This window comes from Filicampus tigris, chromosome 18, assembly GCF_054856515.1.
Source record: "Filicampus tigris isolate MCC_2025a chromosome 18, RoL_Ftig_1.0, whole genome shotgun sequence".
NCBI lineage: Eukaryota > Metazoa > Chordata > Actinopteri > Syngnathiformes > Syngnathidae > Filicampus > Filicampus tigris.
The window spans coordinates 4,550,739-4,576,736 of NC_141234.1; the positions used below are offsets into that span (position 1 = coordinate 4,550,739).

Below are 25,998 nucleotides of genomic sequence, written 5' to 3' on the forward strand. Positions count from 1 at the left end.
CTCTGCGTGATGTGCGCACACTCATGGCTAACAATGAGGTGCTCTAAAGTAGCCCCGCCATTGGACATGCAATTTGTGGGTGAAAGACATGCCATTTGTGGGTGTAGACATAGCTAGCTAGCTAACTGCATATCGCAATTGCACCTGATAACTGCTGATTAAAAACAAAGGCACTCAGGTTCTTTTATAGTGGGGGAGGGGCGAATAATGTTTGGCCACGCCCAAAGAATCATGAAAACTGAAATGGTGAAAAATAGTTCAACGTTATAGCTCTTCAATTGAGTAGTACATCATTTTAAGTCCTTGCATGCAAGCAGGTTTAGGGTTAGGCTGGATTTAGACTGCAGCTACTTGATACATTTTCCTGAGTCTGAGGCTTAAAATGTCCAACTCCTGGAGTTTTTTTCTTTGTGTTTTTTCGAAAGTAAAAAGCTCAGGAACATCCAGGAGTACCTTGAATTATTTTAATTCAAAGCTCTGTTATTTGATTTTCCGCTAAAGCAAGCGCAATGACGATGCTAATGCTAAACGCTGAAAGAATTAACGGTGGTGTGAAATCATCCACCCCGATAAAACCTCCATTCTCTTCTTGGACGTGTCATGCGGTGACTCAACAGCACTTGCATCCATGTGGAAAACGTTAGGACAGGAAGCAACGAGGATATTTTTCATTGCACATCGAGGGCACGTTGATGACTTGTGTTGCACTCGTAGCGCTACTGAGTGTTTATAATGTAGCATTTGCACTCCACTGCCCAGATCCTGCAGCCCCAACGGGGAATTGATTCTTGCTGCCTTTTCGCATTTCTATCTTATCCTTCCATACTCGTTAGTCCTCTTAATGTCATCTTCTACTCTCACTTCATCTCTCACGCCAATGTCTTTATAATTCTCATTCATCTCATCCTTCACTTTGTTCCAGTCGCTCCATTCTTGTTCCCCCTGGCTCTCTTGTCATGCCTGCTTATTGTATTGTTTCATACAGTATCTCAACGCAGCCACTATTTTTCCATTGCTATCTCCACACAGCATCGTGGCCGGGTCCTCATCTTTTATCTTTCGGCCCCCTTGTGTTTACAGCTGCCATCTGTCTAATCACCCAATCGTTTTCTTTCTTTTGCTTCTTTTTCCTTATTCCGTTGCGCCCTCCTCATCGGTCTCTGTTTGCACCGCTGCTGCCAAGTGTTATCACTTCCTCCACTTCTCCGTCTGTCTCTGTGTACCAGGTCCTGTCTTCAGCCCACAGCCTAGTTGACAAATAGATTACATCTCCAAAGACACCACATCTCACGTCTTTATTTAATAACTTACACCTTTTTCAAATTGTCCGAATTCCTAATAGGTCTTGATCGTTTATGTGTGGTGTAAAAAGATTCACATATTTAATATTTAAAGATTACGGTGTGGTTCTGCACATCCTTCTTCATTTTAAATGGACCTTAAAGTGTGAAGCTTTACCTTTGTTGGGTTATTGACGTTTGCAGTCAGTCCTAGTACATAAGTTATGTACTTGCTGGATTTATTGTTTATTTATGAAAGTGGCATACAATTATCAAAGTGTGGACTTGTAATAAATAGTTACAGAGAAGTCATATCCATCTTTAACAAAATAGCAGCGCTAACAGTACACTCTAAAACCAGTTGGGTCAAAAAGAACCCAATTTGGGTCAAAAATGGACCGATCCACTACTTGGGTCAATTCAACTTTCTGGGTTGTTTTTGCAGAAAACGATCCAGCAAAATGGGTTGTTTAGTACAAAATAACCCACACAAAATTGGGCTGTTTTGTACAACACCAAAAAAACAAGAAGGTGGGTCAGATTGACCCAATTAATGGATCGGTCCGTTTTTGACCCAAATTGGGTTAATTTTTTACTTTGAAGTGTTTATAGAGTGTACTGAGCGGTAAGTTGAGGTAAGGTTAAAAAAAAAAAGTGCAACGTGTTGATTTATCCCGTACACAACATCAACGGCGTTTGACTTTGGAGGTTCAACTGCACAGATTTGGTTGGCTCAGGCTGCCAAACATTTCAAACGTGCCCTTTTGAGGTGAATTATTTAGCATTTCCACAGTGAAAGCCTGTCACACTTGGCCCACATTTCTGTTTGAGTAAAAAATAAATAAAAAAAACAGAACTGTGCACTGTGACACCAAGAGCCAAATAGACTGTAATAACATTTTGCTTTCTTTCAATTCAGCCTTCTTTAATTAGCATCACACTTCAAACTGTTTAGCAGGAAATTCCTCGAGACATGACCTTATAACCTTTCGAGATCTCGGTGATCCAGCGAGTCATTCCGTAAAACGAAAAACATTGACATTCACAACCTTTCTTAACATTGGGTAAAAGGGATCAATTTGCTTGTTTGTTTTATTTTTTTACTATTTATGTTTGATTGCTGCACTTTATTCTGCAGCGCACGCTGCATACTAAAAAGTCGGCCATGAACATAATTTAAAATGAGAGGGAATCAAATGCGTCCCGCTGACTCTGATTTCGACACTATTTGAGATAGCGGCACAATATAACGACATTGTGCATCAATTGTCTGATGTCAGTCAGGTATTCATATAGCACGTCCTGTTTTCTTTATGTATATGTTTATTATAGTGATTTGTGCAAGTGTACTGCTAAACAAGAGTGTTTGTGAGTGCAGCATCAGCAGGTCCTCGCAGTCTCGTTTTCGTTTAATTTGCCAATATCAAGTCAGCCGTCATGGTGTCTACATGAATGCGTCTTTGCCTCTATTGGTATTCCATATTGCAGACATTAAGTTAATGGATAGCGTCTCACTGTGACAAATGCCCAGATGATGCAATAGAAATCAGCAAAAGTGACGAAGATAGATGGTAATGTGTTGTGACCGGGAATATGGGAGGGCTTCTTTGTCGACTTGGCTGAGATATGACAGCGCGCGCGCACACACACACACACACACGCACGCACACAGTGCTCGGAGTGTGACACATGTGGCCCGAGCAAGCAGGTGCTTCGGCCACGAAGTGAAAGAGAGTATGAAAAATTGATGTGGCCTACTTAGAGCAGCTGAGCAGAGACCGAGGCGGGAGAGCGGGCGCTTCGCTGCAACGATATTAGATTTTGGATTCAAGCAAAGCGTATCTTTTCCTCCTTTTGTGCATTACATCACATCGTGTGTACGTGTGTGCGCTGGCCCAACCGCATTTGCTGCAAATGAGTTCAAGTTGAAGTGCTTTTTGCCCGCAGCTCCGCCCCCCCCCCCCCCCCCCCCCCCGCAGCCACTCGACGCAACCGCCACACAGTTCTCATTAGCCCATCTCGCACTTTTTCGACGCGGTTTAACCGAGTGCGGACCCTTTAGCCGCCCTCCTCCCATTAAAAGGCGATGGGGGAGAGGAGCGCGGCCCCTGAAGGAGTCAGCACAATGGAAACCGCTGCATGTTAATCAACGCTCTCCAACTCCACGCAGGGACAAGCGAAGGAAGCCTTGCCTCCTTAGCCGGTTTTCTCCGGGTAATATGTTAATGACCAAACAAGGATGTATCTATTTGCGGTTATTGTATGTTGCCGACCATATCAGATGCTGGATTCATGCTGTCCTCAGCAGTTGGCTTACTGCAACATTCACATTATATGGGCGACATTATTTGAGCATCTGGTCATTACCGGGGAGGGAAGTGACAATCGAAGAACATATGGAGTTGTGAACATGATTTTCGCATCTCACGCTGCGATGATGTCATTAATCGATCGGCAAATTACGACATTACAACCGATTTTCCATAATAAATCTCTGCCGATCTGATCCAGTCTATCTGATCTGTGTCAAATCTATTGACCAATATACATTTCTTAACGTTAATTAAGGTCACTAGAAAAGCTCAGCGTTTTTGGGTAAAATGGGGAATCATTATGATGTTATTGACTCATGCATTTGGGTTGTCGGACCCGAAAGAGTAAGAAAAGTCCGGTGGCTCATGGCCTCGGTTGTAGGTCATCAAAAAGGTGCGCAATAAGGTTTAGGTCAAGGTTCCGTTTAAGTTCTTCCACACCTTTGAGGCACTGTCACGATGGATTGGAAAAGATCCTTCATGACACTTGCCATTCAATTGAAAGCAAATGTCTAATTAATTAAAAACTTGTGTAGGGATGACAAATTTTGAAAAAATGTTTCTAGGGTCATCTTTTATGGGACGCAGATAAGAGTAAAATGATTTACGGCTCATCAAGTGAGTACTGTACTCATTTTCTTGACAAAGGGCTTTTTAATTGACATTTTTGGCAATAAATGAATGCCTCCTTTATCATTCAATTAAATATGTCAATTTAACGGTAATTCATGATGTATTTTAGCAGGTCTGGGCACAAATCTTTAATTGAAGTCTTGAAAAAGGTGAAAAAGTGTCAGACATCCCAATATTTATACTACCATTGTTTAGACTTTAACAATGTCAAGCTGCATGGGAGTTATGTGCTTACAGAGTATTTTGCTTCAAGCCAACTGCCTGCATACTTGATCTTGCTCAAGTATTTAATAACATATACTGACTTAACCTTGACGTTAATAGAACATGTGTCAGATTATTTTATATTCATTTGAGTGCTGCGGTGTTGAAAGCATTGAAATGAAAAGGATGATGCATTGAAAAAACACCTTCATGTTGAACCATTCGGTTTTATGACAGCATTGTCACTGTGACCCCATATTAGCAACCAAGACAATTAATAGGATTTAAGGCGAATGTCTGACAGATGGTGTTAACTATAAGTAGAAGAGGTGACCTTTAAAGTTGTCATTATGGCGATGAGCAAGGAGGTGTTTTTGGATGATGTCTTAGCTTAGCTACCTCCAGGGGAGAAGTAATGATAATTAAGACATGATTTTAACTGAGGAAAGAACATTCATTATTGTGTTGGTCCACAAGAAATAATACACCCTTGTTTATGAAACTTTCAACCAACCAAGTGGCAGCATTTCAGAAAATGAGTCAAATAACAAGAGGGCCCACTTCTTGCCCGATCTCTGCAACCAATGAGTTTTGTATGTATACCCTCGAGGAAGAAAAGCTCATTTTGACATGAGGCGCAAGTCTAACAGATGGAGGTGTAGCTTGCATGCGAGTCCAATGGATGTGGATTTAGCAGTTCCCTAATGAAGGCCAACACACACACAAACGACGACACTTCATTTCTCTTAATATTTTTCCTTACAGTTTCAAGATGTAGCAATCCAAAATAGATAGTGATAAATCTGCACATTTTCTTAAAATTGCAAGGCATTTTTTTAAATGCAAAAATACAAAACATACGTAATAACTCAGAAGTAACCAGTTAATCCCCCCTCCGAGTCTTTTCCTTTTTTCAAGATCCTGTCCCTTCCCTGACTGCCCATTTAAGGATTTAAAAAGAGCTACTTCAAGGCGTGGAGGAAATAATCCACTGTTTCCGTAATCCTGCGTGGATGGATGCACTCAAGTCATCATCATACATTTGCACACATATGCATATTCAAATCAGTATGCAGTTACTCACACACAGACATATTTTAAACATCCTGCAGGGTTTCCTGGAAAGTGACGAAATGATCTTCCTATGACGTGACAGTCGAGCCGTTTATTATATGACGCTTTTGGCATTCTTGTCAACACATACATTTGGTTATGAATTCACATGGTTAAAATTGTGTGACCTGCGATGAAATAACTGACAAATCGTTAAAATAAAACGTGTCAATCAAACGTCAAAGAAAACATACTTTTCGACGTCCCCCACTTTTTCCAGGCTAATTAAGGTTGCGGATGACACTTACTAATACTTGCTTTGATGAAAACAAACAGCTCAATATGTTTTAAAGTAACTCAAGAGTGTCTTAAAGGAAAAAGACAGAAGGCATTAAAAGTTGTCTTTTAGGTCTCGCTACAATGCTATGTGAATGGAGTGGACAGTGCACTTTATCTTACTGATTTTATCATATTTAAGAGCAGAGCTGGGCACTTGACCCTTTTTTGCCCGTCTGGCCGCGACCCTCCACCCTTGACTACCCTTCCGGCCGCGACCCCACGGGCATATTCGTAAACATTGTCGGCCCCCGCCCCGTTCTGAAAGCCCCTCCCACCCCCCGCAAAAAAAAAAGTGCACGATGCCCCCGCGGAAGGGGTGCTAACGGAAGAGGTTTATTTAAAGACAATTAGCTGGCTAACTTTTCCTCCCGGACACAATTTGTTTTGAAAGGAGCCTAAAAAGAAGCCTTTCACCGAGTAGGCTGAGATGAAATTTGGTCGCCTCGAGAGCACGTCACACGCATGAGGGACGATTAGTGGGCCGGACTAAAATACAATTCCGGCCATGCTTAGTCCAGCCATTTTTTAAATTCGTCACCCCCCACCCCTAGGCCCCAAAAATGGGCATCCAGCCGGGCCGGAGGGTCCGACCGGTCCGGCCCAGGGACGGACTGCCCAGCTCTGTTTAAGAGTAATACAGTTTCTGAATTTGTACAACTCCAAACAAGCAGGCAGCGTGATTGCAAACATGTCATTCAATTAGCGATCTTTCCTCTTGATCACGTCGTCTCCTTGTGATATTCAAGTTGTCAAGAATTGCACTCAAAGTGCAAAGTTGAAGTGAGAAAAGGTACGTCGGGATGCTCATGGTGCAAGAACACGGTGAGCATTTCGGGAGTGTAATTTCACACTTGAAGTCTCAATCAAGAGATACGTTGCAGCTAGTTGAGTTAAATGAAAGAGAAACTAAAGAAACACAACATGCAGGATATGACCAAAAGAAATCAAACAAGAGTGAACTGAAACTGTGGAGTGAATTAGATTCAGACAGAAGTCAAGATCACAAGATCAGGTGAAAAATGAGTGGACACATCAGGAGAACCCAAACTTAGACCAACACTAAGCACACTGAACTTTTTGTTTGAATGTTCAGTCTTTTGTGTTTAGTCTCTCAGAATTCTACATGCCTAATTAGCATTTTGCAGTGACAAACATTGAAAGAAACACAACATGTATAATCTACTTGTAAGTTGTTTAACCACAGCTAGCTAAAGTATCTTGAATCAAATATCAGTCAAACAAATTGACGGAAAACAGATTTTTGAGAACAATAATTTTGAAGGTTTAAAGAAAACAATTGGCCAACGGTGACTCGTAGAACACTGAAAATATCTTTATTTCCTTTTGCCATTTTGTGTCGGATACGACTGAGATTACAACCCATTCTGTCAAAAATTATTTCTTTCAAAACAGTAGCTCATCTCTCTGACATAGTTGGACAGATGATTTTGTGACCGTCTGCAAGACACCATCCAATCTTGCTATGATCAAATACTACCCTTCTCTCGAAGGTATCAGCTATTTCCCATCTTGTTACCCTGGTATGATCCATTTCCTGACATTGTTACGCCAATCCAGGTCTGTCAAAACCGAGTGTTTCCTTCCAGATGGGTGTAAATCCTGAATGTCCAGAATTTCCCTCATTACACATGAGAATTCATTTGGTATTCATTGGTTGAGCCACAAAATGTGTTCAGTATTCCGACCTAGTTTGCGTGTTTTTCTGTGTGGGAGCATTTCTGTGCAGGCACAAAAAGGGCAGGAAGGCTCCCTGAAGGAAAGACCTCATTCCGAGGCCTTGCCTGTCGATATTACTGCTACAAATCAGGGCTCCCCACTGCTGAGAGGAGCAAATACTCGCACACAAACACACGCGTACAAACACACACTCGCAGACTCCACTGGACAAGGGAATTATGACCAATCTGCCTGATACTGCTCCCCTGCCACTTCAAGCTACACGAGAGTCGTTGGAAGGCTCTCAAACTTATTGAGCATGTGCGTGATATGCTGATGCATGGACGTGCTCAAGGTCCTGATCCGCATCCAGAGCTTGGTGGAGACCTGTTAGGGTGCACTCGTGTCCACTTATTGTTCGTTCAGTTGGGGAAACAGATTAGAGCAACTGTAGTAACCAAAAACTTGTAGCCGTAATTGAATGCAATACACTATTGCATCTTTTGCTTCCAATTATACAGATCTGGGCAGTCCCCCAGAAAGTAGTGCAAAAAATAATACACTGTATAATGTTTCTGTTTCTCCACTTTATTTATAACTCCAGTAAGTATCATAGACTTCAAAAAGCGAGTCAAAATCTTTTTGGGCTAAATACAACATTGGAAATAATTTCTGGATAACGCTTTATTATCCTGCATTTATTGGAAATGGTTAAACAAATGTGGCTGAATATTTTTCCATGCCAAAGCAAGAACATGCTAGAGCTCAAATTTTGCAGCTCAAACAAAGCTGGGGCCAAAAATAAAATATCAGCGGTACCTTGATGGATTGATAAGAACACATTCCTTCTCAGGATTAACTTCCTCTTTCTGATCAAGAACCATATCAAATTTCACTGATATCAACCAAAATGTGATAACTAAGGTAAACGGAAACACAAAAGACGGTTGCTAGCTAACGCAGTGTGCATTAGCCTTGTTAGCTGTGCAGTCTATAATCTTCTTTTCGGGAACTGTGCCAGAGAAAGAACTTGTTTTTCTTCCTTTTGGGAATCTACTTTTCACTTCTCATTCCACTGGTAGACCACAAAGGGCTAAAACTATTGTAGCAAGATCTTTGTTATCACCATCCATCTGTTATACAGGCGCTAGACCTCTGCTGACTTGGGGGAATTGAGTCAGTGGAAGAAACAAAGAAAGGGTGCGAAAGTGAGTGGAGGATAGTGAGAGAGCAACAGTCTTACCACCAGTGGTGTTAATGTGACTGGATGATTGTTGGGGTGTCAGACGAGCTTGTGTAACAGTTGTGTCCATCGCCTGCACTTGGCACAAAGTGGGACACCCACCCATATCTCAATTTTTCAATAAATATCATCATGACATGGCTGCATACTTCCTAAACGCCAATACACAAGATTACTGTATACTCCTATATTTTAATGAAACAAATGCTCTCGGCATTTTTCCCAGCCTCTACCGTTCTTGCTCATTTTCCCGTCTTTGAATTTTCCTATGATTAATTCACAACGACATATATTCACATACAGAGACATGTAAACCACTGTGTTCTCTGTCCGCGTTCAAAAAGTTTGAATTGTTATGCATGCCTCATAGTGTTTTGCTTATTGCCACTTCCCACAGTTTAATAAAGTCATCTTTATAAACAGAATAATTCATCGGATGAAACAGCATCATTGCTGGTTTGTTGACAGAAGCCTGTGATACCGTCGTAAGAGCGTGTTCATTACTTTTTAATGAATATGTGATTACTACTTCTCTATTCTGACTGTGGTGTGTGTTTGATGGATTCAAAAGAAGCACTCCAGAGTTGAATGCATCAAAAGGAAGAGAGCTGGCAATGCTGACCCCGGGAGAAGCTCACCCTCACGGGGTCAAATCTGACCTTTGTCTGCCTCCTGCTCCAAGCAGTCTTTGATCCGTGGTGACGGCGCTGGGCTTTGGTGGTGCGGCGTTCTTCTTAGAATTGATTTGATTAAGGAGCCATTTGTTTTAATTAGCTAATGAACGCAGCTGGTTAAATGGGATGGATACTGGGAGGAGCGTACGGATTGGCTGGATGAGTGTGGTCTGATTTAGAAAGCGAGCCAAGTTGATGCACAACTGAGTGAACGGTGCTTATCGGAGGATAAGATTAGATAAGTAGGATCTCCAAACTTTACCTCCTTTTAGGTGATCTTTGCTGCTACATACCGGAGCACACTGATATCTTAGAATTCAGTTTTAAATGATGTTCAGAAAAGCGATCAGAAGAGCAATTAACAATAATTCCATGACGTGGAACTGCCGAGTTAATGAAGGAGAAGAAGCGGAACGGGAGGAAAGACCAAAGGCGGAGCTAGAGAGGCTGAAGATAAACGGCAAGACAAACAGATGGTTTGGGCTCTCTCGCTCCAGGCACTCCATATTCACAGAAATCACTGGGATGACGAGGCGGGAAGATGAAGATGATGAGTTGAAGCGCTGAATCCACATCTGCATATGTCAGTGTTTTATTCAAGTAGGCAAGACTAAGAAAAGGTACATTGGAGAGGAAAGGGAACACTGACACTATCATGTCAGCAAATATATGACAACTTCTTTAAATTCTGTCATTTGGTCCGATTTGGAATATAAATGTAACTTGTCAGAGGTTTCAGGAGTTTTTAACCAGTCCTCTCCAAACTTTCTGGGACGTCTTTTGTCTACAACTTTCTCTCCGATGCAGCACATGACAGGAAACGATTCAAACAGAAACATCACTTGTCTGAAATCCTAGGATGGAGTAGCAGTAAATACCTGATTGACAGCCTATTTCCCCTCTGGCACTTCACTTTGGACACACGCAACCGCTGATACAGTGCCAGGTGAAATGGGTAGTGAATGATGGATGTGTGCGAGGCTTTGTAGCGCGGCCATCTGCTCCAAGCGGAGACACAGTGGAAGACTCCGAGTCCACGCCGGCGTTTGAATACAGTTGACACGTGGACCGGATTTGTGTCTGGAGAGTGCCGACTTTATTAATGCGAGTGCCTCATGACCTCCACTGAGATGATCTTCATTCCAACGAATGTTGAGTATTAGCTCAAAATCATTCTTTTCTCCATATCGCCACGTTTTCAATCGCGCACACTGAGTGGCTTTAATTGCAACGCCGTGTCCTTATGCAAGCGGACAGCTGGATGCTAACCATAGCCACTCGAAACACATTTGAAGGCACGCTTTTACCTCACTTGAGCAGTTCCACTGATAGGAATGACTGCACCCGCTTGAGCTGCCTGAGGGGATGTGACGCATTGATGAGAAGAGAAAATGCATGCCGGGATTTTGTGTGACTAGACAGGAAATCTTGCTTTTTATCCTGTTGGTTCTGCCTTGTTGGGCACCTGGAAATGCCGTGTCACAGACCCAACTAATTCGAAAAAGATGTCTTTCGCCATATGATGCAATCGGAGCTCACTCATCCTCTCATCTCTCCTGCTTAAGACGGCCAGAAGGTTAACAGAGGAGTGTTATGCAGCAGATAGCTTTGCCCTTTACAACAAAGAATTGGTGCCAATTAAAGACTATGAGTATGGCAACGGATTGACCTAAGAGCGTGTGTGTACGTCAGCTTCTTTCGCGCCAGGCGCCTCACACAAACGCAGGGCCTGAAAATGTCAGCTATTCATCCAGCGAGGATACATTTATTCAAATATTTGCCCATATTTCCGCTCCCTGCTCCTCCTCATTCTCTCGGCTCGCAAACTATTTATTTTGTCAGGATACATCCCCAACGTTTCGCACGGCGGAGTTCGGTGGGCTTAAAAAAAATGTCTCAGCCACTTTGTATTGTTTCCCAACACAAGAAGGAAAATCACTCAGCATTTTATGGAAGTTTTTTTTCCTTGTTCAATGGACCTTCATTGCCGGTGTTATTAATAACCCTTTTCATGTAGTGAGGCATCGCTACTGCCTCACAACATTTAGAGCTTTATGATTGTTGTCTTCTGGATCGTTACATCGAAAATGTAGATCATAAAGTTCGATATTAGTCACTCATCCAAAACCAATTTTACAAAGTTTGATGGTAAGGTTTTAGTTTCCAGTCTTCAATATACTACTTCTTGACTCTGCAGCATTACACAAGTTTCAGGGCCGATCTCGAGATTTCATATGAGACCAAAAAAAAGTTAGCTTTGATGCTTTTGGGTGGATTGTTTTTGCCTTAGCTCATTATTCCGGTTCTTATGGAAAAATACATCAAGTGGCAACAAGGTCACTTCAAGTGGAAAGCTGGCTCACCGGATTACAGTTGCCACTGTGTGTTCAGGGGCATTCCTATAAATACCAACAAAGCCATGCTGGTTGAATTATCCTGATATCTCCTTTTTGAAAAAGTGTCACGCTGCTACCTGGATGCAGACTCTGAAATAGGATTTACTCCCTGGCTTGTTTTTTTTTTTTTTTTTTAGACTTTTTCAAGTTAATAGTGACAGGACACAGTGGCACAACAAAGAAGGACTTTGAGGTTTGGTGGATTTAATTTGTCTCCTCGCGTGCAAACTTAGCTTCATGTCACCTTCATGACATGCTAAAATTGTTGTTGTTTATTCTTTTAAGATACAAAGGAACTTTTTATACAGGCATATGCCTTTGATAGTAAGCAATAGCAATAATCCAGCCATCATTTTTATTTTTTTAACCTATGGCATGGACTAATTAGAGTTTTCAACTAACCTAACATCCAAAACTCCACAAATAAAGGCCAGATCTTAACCAATTGCATAAAAGCAAGAATACCCTCCAAACCACGCAAAGTTTATCATCTAAGCTGTCGGCTGTCCTGTCGTGCAACAATCAGGGCGGGAAGTATAACTTTACTCCCATAATGTGAGTTACACTTCAGCTGTTGGAGCAGTGCATAGTAAATAGCGGTGTGCACTACTTGCCCTGGCACAACTCCCACACTATGAAATAATTATGCGACACGAAGACGAGAGGTCTGAACTCATGACCTCACGCTTCATAATGAGCAATGTTGCTCGCATGCACGATTCGGCTTGCTGCGCAATGTATGTGTTTCTGACCGATGGGGTACATGTTTGTGTCACCACCATGTAAGGATGCTCGTGTGGTGAGGTTCTCATTCAAAATACATGTCACTAAGTGCTGTCGGAGGACAAGAAGCCAGCGAGGGGATGGCGGCGAAGCAAAAGCCCCGAAATGTTATGCAAGGTTGAATCCCGTGAGACATCGACGCTACATTAAGATTACGGGGCAGCTCTGTCATTTTAGTCAACTGCTTCAAAGTTGTTTTGCCAGCGAAACAGAACTGCATGAATTTTAAAGAAGCTGCACAAGTGGACAGCGTGGACAGAGATCAGTTCTGACAGCTCCTTTTTCTCCGCATTTCAGCAAAACATAGATTTATTTCTTTATAGGGCGATTCAAGTGGCAAACAGAAACTCTTACATGCAAGCTACAGTGGGTCTAAAAAGTCTACACACCGCTGTTGAAATGCCAGATTTTGTGAACGAAAAATATGAGACCAAGAAAAATGATTCAAAAACCATTTTTTCCACCAGTTCTGATGTTTAAGTAGTCTTTTCCTGACCTTTTTATTTATTTATTGAGTCCTACCAGAATCCTGAAGGGAACACAACACATTTTCCCCACGTGTGTTTTGAAGATTTTGTAATAGTCCAATGAAACCAAGGGTTAAACTTTTTGGCCATAACCTGACATTTGAACATGGGTGTGTTGACTTTTTATATCCTCTGTCTGTATTCACAGAGACTACAAGTGTGCCGAATGGAGTATCAATTATTGAAATGCGGCATTTCATCATCATGTTGCAAGTCTACAAGCAGAAAGTGCTCCGTGATGTGCAGCTCAGTCGAGTGAGATGTATTGCGGCGTCAGAATGCGTTGACACGTTCCGGCTCACTTTATTCTGATCTCGGGATTAAAAAAAGCATAAAAGGTGAGGATAGCAAAAAAGCAATCTATAGGTGTAGAAAAAGATGTTACATTTTTCAGCAAGATGCACCACTTTCATTTTCATCATTTTAATGTCCTCAAGGCAAATTGGGAACGATACTTCAAATTCAGTCAAATTCAGAGAAGCAACAATGAACAATTGACTCATTCAATCATTCAAGTACTGTAAATCAAATAGTGCAACAAGTAGTGTTTAAACACGCCTTCAGTGTCTGAATAAGACCAGCAAAACATCCACCACTTTGTCCAGTTCATATCCTCCGTTTGTTATGTGATATTTGAAGCGCAATAGTCATTTTCTGCAAGCTGCTAGGTAACAGTTTGGTAACGGCAAGCTTTTCTCCCACCCATTGATTCCTGTGACATTGTGCAAACAGCCTTTCTTAACGGAGAGAATCCCGTTTGGTAGAGAATACCTTCTCTTTTCATTGCAAGCGGAAGTCTTAATGCACCGAGATGGATTCCATTCGATCAGAGCGGCTCCATAACAGCGGGGGCTTCACAGACCAAATTCTCTGCTAATCCCTGTATTGCTTGAGGGCTACAAGCGGAAGCGAGGTGGCATAGCGCACTGGTGCCACATCTCGGGAGGAGAGAAAATGAGTGTGTCGCGTTTCATTTCTTTCCTTTTTTTTTTTTCGTATGATTTGCTACTTTTGCTACCATGACGATAAGCAGTTAGGCAACAACAACAAAAAAAAATGTGTCCCCCATAAACACACCTGTAATCTTTGCAGTGGAAACATGCAGACATGCAGGAGCACACACACACACACGCATACACGTGTACAAAAACTAAACAAGCAAGCATACTAATTACAGCACATGCATATGCGATGCATGTAATTAGTGAGTAAATAATCACCGGTAAGATTTACATGCATTATTATGGCCCCGTGTGCATGTGGCATGTCCACACTCTCTTTGGTGTGAGCTGGGGAAAGACTCACGCACACACACTAGCATTCACATCCTTGGAACGACTCAAATTTTCTTCATTCATTCAAGTGTCAACACATCTTAAGTGTGTTTAAGCTCAAAGTAATTTCATTAGCCAAGGCCAAGAAAGAGTTGGCATTTTCATTAAAAGGAGAGCTTGCAATTAAAAAAAAAGTTTGTCACATAACTATACAGCAGTATATGATAAATATGATCCATGATTAAAAACAAATCTGCCATCTCTTGCCCCTTTCTTGTGCCTCTAATTTGATATACCATCGTACCCAAGAAAAAACAACCAATCAGAGACAGAACGCGTGACTTATGAGGTGTCGGTCATTTGTCGCTAAAAATAAGATTTCAAACGTTTCAAATGAAAAATTTGTGTTACGGTACACTGGCGGGGCTATGGCGCTGCCCCCCATGGGTGCCAGGCTAGATAATTGATAATTCTATATTCTTGTGGCCCCCCCGAGATAGCCTTGCCCCCCAAGGATAAAAGTCTAACTCCGTCACAGTTACAGTACAGCAACACTTCATTACGAATAAGGTGCTTTTCACACGATGTTTTTTTGCAAACTCCCCATTTACTCGAAGGGTTGGAAGAAACTCGTCGAAACACATGCAATGCATTATTAAAGGAAAAAGATGAGAACTCCTCTGCGTTGTGTGGAGGTCATTAAGAGAGTTGGCATCGTCACACAGAATACCATAATCACCCCTCTAATGATGCGGTGCCCCACGCTGGGGGCGAACGCAGCCCGCAGCAGCCTAATGCTAACAAATCACCACACGTGATCCACACACCATACATGATGGCATTTCGAAGCCAATTAATCAGTGGAAAGGAAAAGGGTGAGAGGAGTCCCAAACGCGACATTCCTCCTTGTCAAAACTCTAACCTGCCGCTTTGCTTTGCACTCTGTCTCCTAATTAGTGTCCAGCCATCGCTCACTTTCTTGTTTTTCTCTGCCTTATGTGCTTGTAGGTAAGTTTTAACATTTACACTAAGTCTCTGGGAAAGGAAGCATTTTGTCTTGATGATTGGTGTTTGGGAAATGGGAATCCAAAAGCAGCAGGTCGTTCGCAAACTGATTAAATCTCAGAAAAAGACACATTTGGTTGTTTTCCCCTTTTTACTGCACTAAGCATTCATACAGGTTGTGTGTATCAAAGTTGATCAACGTGTAAATTTGAATACGAAACAGCTCTGACAGTTGAGGCTTCCAAAGAGAACACAGTGGATTTTACAACCAGCTTTTATTAGGGCCAATCTTTGGTCCGTACATGCAACACATTAACTCAAAGTGATGTTTGTGTGTCTGGATCTGTTTAGTTTGCCTATTTCCTGCCTTAAAGGTCACTGGAACATTTGCTATTCCACAACACGTAAACTGGAGATGGTACTGCATACAGACCTCAGCCAAGGCCAAACAATAATGCCAGACGACTGCACATAAGAAAAAATCAGTCTGGTCCTATTTTTGCTGATAAAAGGAAAAATAGAAAAAACCTAAGAAGATTCAGAAATTGGAACTGTGCTCTTCCACTCCAATCTCGTTGAGGGTAGTATAAAGGGGTGGTCAAAGTGATTATAAGTTATTATATAAGTTTTTCCAACTTAAATGACAGTTTTAGGCCAAAAATACAACGTTATTACTATTATTTGTACAGTATGGTCACACCAGATATCTCAAAGGGCCACACCTATAAGGTAGGTGAATTATCTTGGCAAAGGAGAAGCGCTCACTAACACAAATTCAGAGAGAAAGATCATTTTTTTTCAGAAAAAAACTCACTTAAATGACACAAACAGGCGACATACACGAAGAATAATCTTGTTGTTCCCTCTTAATTTCCATCAATGGATTGGCGCTGTTTGACGATGTCCTTTTCGTCAACGTGTCCTTGAACGGCACCTGACCACAAAGGATGTGTATTTCCTTCGATGGCTGAATTTCAAGCTTTGTTGCGCACACACACACCTACAGTAGTTGCAATTTGCATAGTAGCTGCTCCATGCTCAATGTGAGCTTTCAAAAACGGTTGTCACTGTGAATCGTGAATACGTTTGCCGACATATATTGCAGTTAACCGAAGGGGGAATCTGAAACGGCTGGATCACTTTGGTGAAACAAATCCACATTTCACTCGCTGCGTAGCTTTCAAATCAAGTGGCTTGTTCGCTGAAAATAGTCAAAAAGAAAACTCCAAATAACTTAAAAGAAATCTGAATGTGTCTTGCACGTCATGCTTGTTACTGGTGCAAATTAGGCAGCAATAAGGGTCTTATTTTGTTCTCTTTTGAAAACGCAATGGAAAGTATTTTCAAAAGGGACTTTGTCGGGGAGAAAATGTGAGTACGCTTGAGTGACAGTGAATATTGCAGGTGCAAACACAGTCAACTGTTAAAAATGAAATCATGAAGGCTGACTCACTTAAATGAGCTGCAGCAACAGCAAGGGACAATTTGCTTTTTATTTCTAGCGCGGCTTTTCTCCAGAGTGATCAATTTAGCAAATGTTACTTTAAAAAGGATGTCTTGAAATGAGCACTGATTTTTTTTTTTTGACTGCTGGTACGCCACGACTATAAACCACTAAATGTTTTGAGTGAACGATTACATCTACAAATATTCTTAGTCTTCCTAATTCAAACTAATGAGCTAAGTGGCCGAGTGGTTAGCACATCTTAGAGGTCGGTGGTTTGAGGTTTACTTCACTTTGGAGTCAGCCAGCCCTACCTCAAACATCTCCAGTTGGCTCAAAATGCTGCTGCTCGCCTCTTAACTGGAACACATAAGAGGGAGCATATAACTCCCGTGTTGGCCTCCGCCCTTATTTTAATGTGTTACTGTTTTCACGTAGTAATTGTTTCTAAATGATGTCATGTTCAATTGTCTATTGTTTGATTTGTACGTAAGAACATCACTGTCAACCGGCTCTAGTTACCCGCAACCATGTTGATGACAAGCGGCTGAAGCGCTACTGTCAGTTCCACCGAAAGTTCCCAAGCAAAGACCGAGTGTTGTTTGAAAGGTAAGTGCCAATAAACAGGAAATTAATGAAATTGGCTGTCATTGTTGCACGGCAAGCCACCTTGAGTGAAGGAGAATGACGTGGTGTCGGATGACGCCTTAACCTTCGCTGTGGCCCCGGTGTCAACATTACCAATAGTCTGCCTCTAATGGGCATCCTCTTCATTACCTTGACACGGTCTATTTGAAATGACCTCATTGTTTGAGCTGAAACACAACCACGCGCACATTTATACACACGTGCACACACACAAGGGGGTAAAAAAAAAAGTATGCATCATTCTGTTTTGTAATCAGTGCTCAGCCAGTATGTTTGGCTAATGATCTGTAATGCATTAGCAAGCAAGGGATTTGCTTTCGGGGGTGAAAGGACGCAGGCATTAAATTACATTTAGAGGATCACACCAGCCCGGAGTTTTGAGCATTTTCTGACACCCACGCGAGCGCAAATCTTTCACAGGTCACACCGCCAGTAATGACAACGCGACTGATTATACGAGCATGCACCGGGGGTATCAGTGGGACTTCTGGTTTCAATAGCGGTGGCGGAATGAATTAATCATCAATTTAGTCGTTCTTCAAGTCACCCGCTTGTTAATAGTGACTAAAATGAGGCAACATTTTACGCTCTCGAAATTAGTTTTGTCATTTTGTGGCATTGTGGTGCAATGAATATGTAAAGTGCCGAGCGTGATTGTTGAAAAATTTAGATTTGTGGATTTGATGAAAGAAAGAGGAGCAGATCAATGACTGCATCAGTGCGTTGCGTAAGAATTCCTATCCACACGTAAAACACAACATTGGAAGCTTACTGGCTGATGGGGCAGTTATGAATGTGCCCTTCTGAATTCTGCCTAGCAACAAGTGACTTTGTAAACATTTGACTTCCTGTTCTGACTAATGGGTGTGGCTAGCACTAAATATTGTAAGGTGCGACTGGCCTATTGAGCAGATGTGATTTGACTCATGAACTCTGCCTAGCAACAGGCGAGTGACTTCCTGTTCTTGACTAGCGGGTGTGGCTAGCACGCTATTGCTATCCCACTGGGCCAATTACAATTGTCAATTGTGTCATATTTCTCCGTATTACTTTCTCTTAATACTGAATGAGCTGCTTTGCATATTTATTATCTCCTTAGCTTCAATCTAATTGCGTTGCACCATACGGACATGTATGGCACTGCCAATAAAGGTTCTTAAAGTAGCAACGCTATTACCATAGGTCACGTTGTCAGATTAGAACAGAGAGGGTGGTGTTGGCTGCTCCTAAGTGTTTCACCCTGACCATAGAGACGTGTGCATCTTCATCAAGATCCTTGTGATACCGAAAGAAGGCGGAAGAGGCTTTTCATATGGCTGCCCTTTCTCTTCTTGTTGGGATCTCTATGACTTATGCGTGCAGTTCTGATCTACCTCGCTCTAATGTGCTGTGTGTGTGTGCAGGCATGCCTTTAGCTGGTATATTCACTTGATTTGTATACATCCAGAGCCCATCAGGACAAGAGATGGGCAGATTGTTCATTTTTCTTTTCTTTTTCTGCATGTGTGTGCATGTGCATGTGTCTAGCTGCTAATGTGGAAAAAAAAAGGTTAGAAGCAGGTCATGTCCAGGCCAACAGTTGAACATGGAATATCACACACTGGAGGCAAACTCTTGTATTTGTTTGCGCTAAACAAACACACCAATCAAGCGCGCCCTGGGTAAGTTGTCACTGATCTTAAGATGAGGCACTCATTGTAGGTCAACATGCCAGAAAGCAGATGCACCATAAAGAGGCTTAGTGAAATTAATTAAGGCATCGATGCAAAGTAGGTGACACTAGTGGCATAATGATGCCGTGCTTTGGAACGCTCACTTCCTAAATTGGGGTCTAATATCACATCGCGTACGTAATGTCATGGAAACATTTCAATATCAAAATTTTTGCTTCGATTAAGATTGCAAAAACTTTTTTAAAAAATGTTTAATGGAAACCTCATGCAATCACTGAAGTTTTAGCGACAAAAATATCACATTGAGAGAAAATTTGTCATTGACACTCTTCCATCTTCCTCATTAGCATCAAGGCTGCAAATGTATATCAAACACGCACAACAGTGCATTGTAAAAATCAAGAAAAGCAATTACCAGCTTTGTTTGGAAAGATGTCAATGATAACTGACTTGTACTCCTGTGATGAGCTGACGCAAATCCCCTGCATGGTTGAAGTCACCTTCGGCAGGCAGAACACCAAACTAAAATTGCTCATATTAGAAAGTTAAGGGTGGAGCTCATATACAATATAATGATAAACAGGAAGGCTTTTTATTATTTAATTTGACTTTTAAATTACTCTGACAGTCGGTTCTCCAGTAGCTGTCACTTGATGCTTGTTGGGCCTTTTTGTGCTTATCACACTTTGAAGGAATGAAGGAAAGTCATCTGAATGCAAATGTTTTAGCTGTGGAATGTTGACGGAGTTTTGTTCGGTTCATATTCGGGTGACTGTATTGTGTGTTGTTGTTTTCAATTGATGATGATGATTATTATTATTATTATTATTATAGATCTAGATTTGTCAAGCAGCATTAACTTATCCATTTAGAATGACTTACTTGCAAATAAATGATTCCAAGCAACGTGTGCAATGTGTAAAAATGTAATGTCCTCCCATAAGGGCAAAACTTGCTTAATTCAAGAACAAAATATTTTCCCTCATGTGTTTGAAATAATAAACATCCAACTCATCAGTTCAGTTTTGCTTAGTAGAAGGACATGGAGGGATTTAATTCCAATTTGAGAGTGACTTGACAGAGAATATTTGGGAGCGAGGGGGGAAATCTTCAGTTCAAAGAAATGACTAATGCGCACAGTCTACAAGTGAAGATACTCCAGCCTGTGAGATAACACATTAATGCGATTAAAATCCCCCTGTACTAGCTTTGATTGCTCCAACGTGCAAGTGTTAGCGAGCATGTGAGCTTTCACGTTTTTTTTTTTTTCTTTTAAAGATATTCCCCTGAAAATGTTCTGTGTGTGGACAGAAACCAGAAGAATGCTACCTGACTGCAGTTGTTCGATTAAACCTGTCCTTCTGGCCTGGTATGAACTGGACTCACTGCTCAGCCCTGTGGGGAATCTTTGGCGCATGTCTGACCCTAATTAATGGCCCTCACTGCAGCGTCTTGTTGGAGTAGGAGATAGAGAGTGAGTCAGTAGAGAAGGAGCCCATTAAATATTGATTTTATTTGTATAAATACCCGCAGCTTTAAGCCCTGCGTGACCCCTCTTGCTGGCTTTGCACCGTTCTGGCTGAAAAGAAGCAAAGAAGATTGCATGGATCTCCCGCAATGCGACATTATGCTGACCCTTCTTCCTCAATCACCACCTCGAAGGCCGCTGGTCGTTTGCGTAATTTCTACCAATTATCGCCCCATCAGCTCACAGCATATAATGTAGATTTTCCGGCCGGTTATCAGAAGAACGGGTTGCCACAAGCGCTTGAAGAGGCCAAGTATACTTACTCCGTGCTACTTTGACATGATGACCGACAGACGGAAGAATAGAGAAGATAATTACTTTGCTCTCTCTTCATCTTGGCTGCGGTCCAGTTTAAGCGATCAGACGTTGTAGCAAATGCCGTTCTTTGCCTAAGTCCCTGCGATTTGGTCCGGATGAACGGCAATCATGTAGGCAAGCAGAAGATGGGCAAGAATGTATTTAGCATGCAAATAATTAACTGGTGGTGAGTGCAACTACCTCACAATTCTGAGTTTTGGGGTTCAAATATGGGCTTCAGTTCTCCTGTGTGGAGTTTGAATGTTCTCCTGCTGCTTGCGTGGGTTTACTCCAACAGCTCTATTTTTGTGGACTGGTGCATCTTCGCATCTTCATTTTCATGCTGCGGCAAGTCTAGTTGACCGTGTTTGAGAAATTACCGGCAGACCGAGGGTATTTTCTATTACATGTCCCCGGAGCAGCTCACAATTTGGTGATTGAAAATACATCAGAGATTAGACTAGTTAAAAGCAGGTCTAAATTGTGGTGCAGGTGGTGTAACGCGATAGTGGTGGATTTGATCAAGGCGCATGCAGATACATTCTGAGCTCCGCGGTTGTGTGTGGCACTGTATTTCATTCATAAATTTGCGGCAGCATTACACAATCAAGATCCGTTTAAAAATGTTGTTGGAATTTTGATAAATCAATCCTAAAGCCTATTCAATTTCATTTTCCTCAGACGAGTACTTCCTTGAACATTCATATTTCAAATTTTTGGGAACACGGTGCACTTTAATTCACAATCACAGGGTGCGATGCTTTGCTTCTTCAAGTTCTTTAAAGGTCGTCTGTCATTTACAACTTTGCAAAGCGCACCTTTTCCAGTGCCTTTGTAATGCAAATGTTTCACTCCGCAAGGGCAAACCTGACAGGGTTGTCAGATTGAAAGACATCAATGTATGCGCTTTTGAGTGTGACATACATAAAGTACTTATTGTCATGGAAATACCACACTATTACTGATGTTAAAGAAAAGAATCATGCTGGTTTTCTGGACAGTATTCTCGTCTTTTTCTGCGGCGTGTACGGCATAAATATACAGTATATAATATATTCAGCAGCATTATTTGTGTGCAGGCCAAGATGATCAGTGTCCATGCAGTGGGCTTTGTCACAGCTGACCTATATTAGATGAAAGCAGCTGGATCAGTGGCCTGCAGGGACAGCAAAAGAGTTGTGTTCTAATTATCTCTGCAGATAGCTAGCAACACATCACTCACACTCACAAACTCACATGACTACACACACAAACTCCCGGCAAAATCAATGGGAGAATCTGCCGCGGTCCGCCCGACGCGCTTGATGCAGCACAACCTGTATCAAAGCCCGTTCACGCATTCAGTCTTTTGACCTCACTGGGTCGCAAGCGTTGACATGACTTGATTCTTCCTTGAGAAACGCAACCACAAGGAGATCACCACTGGGAATTGTATGAGAGGCATCTTTTAAACCAGTTATAGTGTGTGTGTATATGGGCCCTTGTTGCCATGGAGATGATAAGCCCTCACTTATAAAGGGCGTGTGTCGGATAACTAGAAGCAGAGCGATGAAGAAAAGCCCAGAGAACTCATGCTAGCTGCTTACACCATTAGGTAGACACAGTACCTCACAAAAGAAAGTACACCCCCTCACCTTTCTGAGGTACCACATTTAACCTCCCAGGACGAGTATGAGAGAATGCAAGCGCAATAACAGCAAATTGAACACACCTGCTCCCATTCTCACCTGAGATTGGACATTTTCACTTAGGCGTGTGCTCACTTTTGTTGCCATCCATTTGGACATTCATTCCTGTGTGTTTAGTGATTTTTGAGGGGACGGTAAATATATATTGCTAATACAAGCTGCACACTACTTTACATTATAGCAAAGTTTGATTTCTTAAGGGTTGTAGATATAATGGAATACAAAACATGAGTCGCTGTAGTTAATATTAGACAAGTGCAATCGTTTTCGCAGCATTTAGCAGTCACATACACCGTACGTTTTTCCCGTAATCAGATTTAACTTCTTTAAATTCTATGTGGAGCTAAATCACATTTTACATACTAAGAGGTAACAGCATTCAAACAATTAGCTCCTGTGACCCCCTGTATATTCTTTCCGTCACTAATGTTGCCCTCTATTACCCCCATACACACACTCTTGGCACATCATTTTCTCTGAACATCCATCCTTTTTTATTACTCCTGGGGAGGGGCAACACAGCTGTAACCAGCCAGTCAAGGGAAGGGGGCTCCTACCACAGTACATTTTCAGGCATCACCAGGGACCCATTTACAGGTCAGACTACATGGGGAGGTGTGCATTTACCATTACAGAGAGAGAGCGAGAGATGCTCTGTAGGCACGTATCGGCTTATGTGCAGCTTCCCTGATCTGTCTTTTTCTCTCTCTCTCTTTGTACAGCAGAGGGACTGTGAGTGAAATATAAAGCTGGCTGTTTCTTCCCCAAAAACATGGAGCACCATTTCCCGATGAGATTGTGGTAAGTAGCCTGTATGCATATGCACACCAGCGCTCAAGTGTCATTCCCGCTGCTAGTCGTCACCCAGCACATATAAATCCCACTTCTGCCTGGCGTGTCCTTGAAATTCATCCCCTGCAGGGGTGTGCGAGCGAGCCCGGTGGGACCTCTCAAGGATTAACCCGCAGTCAGTGAAGTAGCTCTAAAGAAAGTGCATGCCACTCACTCTCCTCAGCTTTTAGCGTCTTAGGTGTGAAGCGGAGTTGTTGTCCTCTGGTTTTCTGGTCTAAAACTGGCCATACGTTTCTCCAGGCCAATGGTCACATAAGCGTTATTCTTGAACGGCCACAGTTGATGGAGAAAAAAGAGAAGCATGTCTGACAAGTTGGAGCTGGCACGGGAGTAAATTGAAAAATAGCAGCGGGGCCGACTGGCCCGAGGTTGTACCGCTATTCTTAGCCGTAAGTCTCTTCCTTTTTCCTTCACATCTCCCTTCCCAGTTACAGAGCCTTTTTGTGACATCAAAACATGGAAATCTGGTGCCTGGAAGCACACTGGAACATCAGCTTGTGTGTAATTTCATTCCTTCATTTGCGTTCACCACTGATTCAATCGTGCAGCCTTTATTTTCCTAGTAAGTATATCCGTCAACACATCAATTTGAAACATACTGTACTGTACGTACACTCAAATAGAGCAATCGAGATGGCTTTGTAGGAACACGGCGATTTAGGGCAACCAACATTCTCTTATCGGAGATGCCTTTTTTTCTTTTGTGTCAGATCGAGCAGTGCACAGGGATTCTTGTTGTGCTAAGCGCTAATACACGAATACATCCTGATTTATTATACAATGGGTTGAGAGATGACAACAACTTTCCAATCAGTGCATCTTCAACTCAAATGGCAAAATGTCGAAAATTGGAACTACCGGTATTAATCACTATTTGATTGGGTTCCAGCAGCTGAGTGTTATCCACTGAAACAATGCTTAGTCCTCCCTCAACATCTGTAGTGGCCCTTCTCTGCAGGCCAAAGCACTGACCTACATTTACAACCCAAATTATATTATTTGGATTGGTTGGTCAGAGCAAAATATGTCTGTCGTGATCTGTACACATTAATACAATGATCCCTAACCACAGCGTTGACAGCAGCCAATCAAGAGTCCAGCTTTTCCTTCTCTATTTTGGCTTGCAAGTTGAAGACGTCAACAGAAAGTAAAAGAAACAAGAAGTAAACAATGACCGAACAGCTGACGGGCAGCCATGACTTGGCGTTATCTCCCAAAGATGAAACAAGACCGTTCTCGCCACTGTTGCTTATGTGGCCGTATCTCCAAATGAAGCCGTTGTGCAAGGTAAGTCCTCCAAAACCGGCAGCACAACAATGATGTCGAACGCAAGATATTGCGAGAGGAGTTTGCACAGGCTGGCCGACGTATTATTAGCCGCTACTAAGTAGCCGGTTCAGTCTTGGTTTTTTTGGGGGGGAGGTGTGGGGGGGCCCATAGCATATTGTGTGATGTCGGCATTATGACTGACTGTGATCACTTGCCAAGCCGATCAGTGCAAGTATTCCTGAGGTCATTTTAAAAATATTTACCCCATATTATCCTGTGCCAGAGCAATTACACGCCTTTACTAATTACTGGGGGAAAAAAAAAAATCATCCGTTAAACTGCTGCTCTTCCATGCAACTGCTGGAAATGGGCCCTTAAACTACCCCAAGATTGGCAAATCATCCTCGGCGCCTATCAATGAATGCTTAAAGTACTCTTGAATGATCTTATAATTGAAAAGATAAAGTGAACAACTAAAACATGGAACTCCAGTGACTGTAACACAATAAGTGCAAGTGTTTGAGCATTCATGGCTCCTACACAATCTCTGTACTTGCAGCATGTGGTTTCTGGGAGACAAGACTTTGAACTGCAGCATTAGAAGCATCCCATGGAGGCACATTAGTATGTTGATTGTTAAACACTACAATTTTGATGAAGCAGACATAAGTCAACCAGCAGGAACACAAGTTATCAATTGTGTTTCTCCTTTGTTGAGTGCGTCTTATCAGTTGTAGAAAAGAGAATTGGTCTGGAAATTGTTTTCCCTGCTTGTCGCCATCCAGCATGTGTTCATTTTCAACTCAACAGTGCCAATGCTGTTTATTTCCTCTGTCAAAATAATGGTTAGGTTCAATTCAGTGATGCCGTGGTAGTTTTTAAGGGTGAAAATTTCCTATATTCACTTTCTAAATAAATAAATCTATTGTTGTCAAACTCTGTATTGCACTCTGTATTTATTTTTTTTACAGATACAGTAAAGAGATAGCAAAAAGGCCAGAGTGATAAATGTGTTTGCAATTCTCAAAACCATCACCTGGTACTATATTTTATGTTGTTGCAAAAACTTTGTACACGGCACCTATATTCAGTACAGTGGCAAATAGCTGTAGCCAAATGAAAAATGAGTCATCCCAAAGCATCATGCCAATATACAATCCGTTGTTCAGTTTTGCAATCAAACCTAATTTTCTGTAAAC

General features: G+C 42.0%; 1 protein-coding gene across 4 annotated transcripts in view; it reads left to right on the forward strand.

Annotated features, from left to right (window-relative positions):
• Positions 1-25,998, forward strand: part of dlgap3 (discs, large (Drosophila) homolog-associated protein 3) — an 87,211-nt gene that overhangs the window by 16,838 nt on the left and 44,375 nt on the right. For 3 of the 4 annotated variants that reach the window (XM_086013738.1, XM_086013742.1, XM_086013739.1), the window contains exon 2: positions 23,401-23,479. The exons of the other annotated variant lie outside the window; for it this stretch is intronic. The gene's annotated coding sequence lies outside the window, so the exon portion shown is untranslated. The remainder of the gene's footprint in view (positions 1-23,400; positions 23,480-25,998) is intronic. 4 annotated transcript variants of the gene reach the window in all.